This window comes from Triticum dicoccoides, chromosome 5A, assembly GCF_002162155.2.
Source record: "Triticum dicoccoides isolate Atlit2015 ecotype Zavitan chromosome 5A, WEW_v2.0, whole genome shotgun sequence".
NCBI classification, from domain to species: Eukaryota; Viridiplantae; Streptophyta; class Magnoliopsida; order Poales; family Poaceae; genus Triticum; species Triticum dicoccoides.
The window spans coordinates 617083241-617086437 of record NC_041388.1 but is presented as its reverse complement, the minus strand read 5'-3'; the positions used below and the strand labels follow the sequence as shown (position 1 = coordinate 617086437).

Below are 3197 nucleotides of genomic sequence, written 5' to 3'. Positions count from 1 at the left end.
GATTTTAAGTTCTTCTTTCCTTTTTCCCTTTTTTCATTTTTCTTCCTTATATGATGATTTTTTTCCAAACTCGTGAACTCTTTTCAAATTGATGAACTTTTTCATTTTTTGATTGAAAAAAAGTTCACCAGATTTGAAAAAAGTTCGCAAATTTGAAAAAGAAATTCATTAGATTTGAAAAAATTTCATTTATTCTGAAAAAAGTTCATAAAAAATGATAAAAAGTTCATCCATTTTTGAAAAAAGTTTATCGAATTTCAAAAAAGTTCATCAAATTGAAAAGAGTTCATGGATTTTCAAAAAAATGAAAAAAAATTATCAAATTTGAATAAAGTTCATTGAATTGAATGAAACAATAATCAGTTTTGAGAATAAAATCATCAAATTTCAATAAAGTTCATCAAAATTGAAAATAGTTTGTGGATTTAAAAAAATCAAAAATTTAGAAAAAGCTCATCAAATTTGAAAAAAATCATTGAATTAAACAAAAAAAATCAGTTTTGAGAAAATAACTCGTCCATTTTAAGAAAACTTCACGAATTTTAAAGAAATCACCAAACCAGGAAAAAAGGAAAGAGGAAAAAAGGAAAAAGGAAAGAGGAAATAAGAAATAAGAAAAGTCGGAATAATGGGTAACCACGTCGGGCTTGTTGGCTTGGTGGTTGTTGCGGTGTGGTTCGATCTGTGGGGTCCTTGGTTCGATTTTCTTCACCCGCGCTGTTTTTGCTTTTTCAGCAGAAAAAGGGAGGTGAGATGGGACGGCCCGCGAGTTAGCAAAAATAGTAGAAACCGGCGCCTGCAGCGCCAAATAGGAAATGCCACGGTGTAGGGCGTGGGAAGAGATAGAGAGAGAATAGGATGAGCCAAAAGTGGACATATGGCCCAATTAGAATTTATGTGGTTTTCGTTGACAATTTTCGTATTTAAATAATTATATGGAAATGATTATGGCCTCTTATAGTTGCCAAAAATTTCTAGAAAATGAAAATAGGCTCAATAAAATATGGAGAGTCTAGGAAAGATATTTCATTCTCCATGTAAATTTTATAAATAGGTTTTTATGTAATCAAATCGTTTAAATTTATTTTAAATTCCTAAAGTAGTTTTAGGGTCTTATAAATACCAAAATTTGTATTAAAATAACCAAATATTCAAACACTATTAAACATTTTTCCAGTATTATTTATGGAGGATTCATATTATCTGCCCTCATTTTTTATTATATGATCAATTGGAAAAAAATCGACCATAAAACAGTAGGGCAAAAACCCTACTATGTGTCATTTTCATTATAAGAAATATTAAAAGGTGCTGGGTACAATGGTTGTTGGGGGAACAACCAGAGTGAGAAGGTTACAAAAGGTATAAAAACAAATTACATTATTGTTCAAATGTTGTCTATCCAGGATGACATGCCATCCTTGAAGCTAGGCTTTGCTCTCAGCATGGTGAGCTTGAAAGTTTTGATGAAGTCAAATTTGCATGAGGTTATGGAACATGGTGTATCTTCAAATATCAAGCCATTTCTCTGATTCCATATACTCCAGCATCCAACAGTCACAATTTCCATGAAGAAAGGTAGATTATGTCTTAATTTGCCATCAGAGATCATGTCATGAACAGTCAAATCAGTGTTCCATTCAAAATCAATATTCCACCGGAAATTTTGACTGAATGAGCATGCAAATAATAAATGGGTTCTGTCCTCCATCTCATCTTCATTGCATAAGACACATGCTGTGGAATCCAGAGGGAAGGATTTCCTGACAATTGGAAAAAAAATTAAATAAATCTAAACGCAAATAAACTCCATTTTTGCAATGGTCTATTCAGAGATGTCATTTTATCTACTGTCTATCATTTGATTAGGGCGAAGATCCAAATTAAGATCGAAATAATATATTTGAGAAAGTCATATTATTCACACACTTTGAATCATTTTTGCCGGATAGTTGTGTCAATCCAACTTGCATGACATGGTTTAAAATTTTTAAGTAAGTACTCAGAAGTTGTAATTCCTTCTAAGAATCGAAGTCACACAACATTACTTAATTATTATTAATTAACATTTCAAAATTTGAAAAAATATGCATGTGACAATATCTAACACCAGACAAAAAATAATTCCAACAAATGACGACCCAATAACCATACAAATGTTGACAACTGAACAAAACAAATGAAGCAAGAACTTTCTTTTGTGAAAGAAGGAAACAAGAACTTAAACACAATGACATGTGCTAGGGCACAAAACCAACGACAACAGAACATGCAAATCAACAAGCTGAAGTCCCTTCGGGGACATCCGATAAAATTGGAACGATACAGAGAAGATTAGCATGACCCCTGCGCAAGGATGACACGCACAAATCAACAAGCTAAAGCCGTCAAATGGAGAGGGTGCATCACGCTCGGCCTAAAAACCATCCCCTCCGTGGACACAGGAACTACCAAGCATGGGTCACAGAATCTACCACCTAGTGTGGATGAATCAAGCATGCATTCTGGAAAAAACACCCATTTAAACAATTCAAATGAAAAAAATCCTAGAAGCCCTCTCCCATGATCGCCTAATCCAATGTTTGATCACCGGAACACTCCGACCAGACTAACCTGTTTCTGGGCATAGTGTTTGAGATCTAGACTAGCCCAACAGAGCAACACTTCTCTTTTTTGTGCACCTTGTCATCACTTGTGCATATCCGGGCCGTCTCCTCCTAGCGTCGCCGATCTCCCATGAACAGCAAAGACCCGTGAACGGTGATCTCCCGGGAACAGCGAAGACCCGTGAACGGTGATCTCCCGCGAACGGCACCTCGGGGTTCCCTCGAACTGTTCGTCCAAGCACCGCAGATGTGATACCTCCAATGTATCCACACGTGCGGGGTGCAGCGGGGGCGGCGAACTGCTAGGTCTGGTCGCACATCATGGACGTAGGGAGTGGCGGTGGCTAACCAGGGTTAGAAAAGATTAACCCTAAGTGGTATGCCCACTCCCCTTTATATAGACCTCCGAGGTGGGCTCAACACTTAGCCCACTAGGAGTACACATCCATTTTCACTAGGATCCAATCCGAATGGGCTGCAGCCCCTTAAGTGTGCGCCCCATAGGTTCACGTACGCATGGACACGACCAAGTCGATAGTTGGTAGCAGCTCCTAGCAGAACGTGCCAACTCCCATGTGTGCGTAAAGTCGT

The 3197-nt window shown here is 37.2% G+C and overlaps 1 non-coding gene across 1 annotated transcript; it reads left to right on the top strand.

The window, feature by feature from the left end:
- The first annotated feature begins 2289 nt into the window (after positions 1 to 2289).
- LOC119304469 lies at positions 2290 to 2392 on the top strand. The gene has a single exon (XR_005148293.1). It is a non-coding gene; the product is annotated as a U6 spliceosomal RNA (small nuclear RNA).
- The last annotated feature ends 805 nt before the right edge of the window (positions 2393 to 3197 follow it).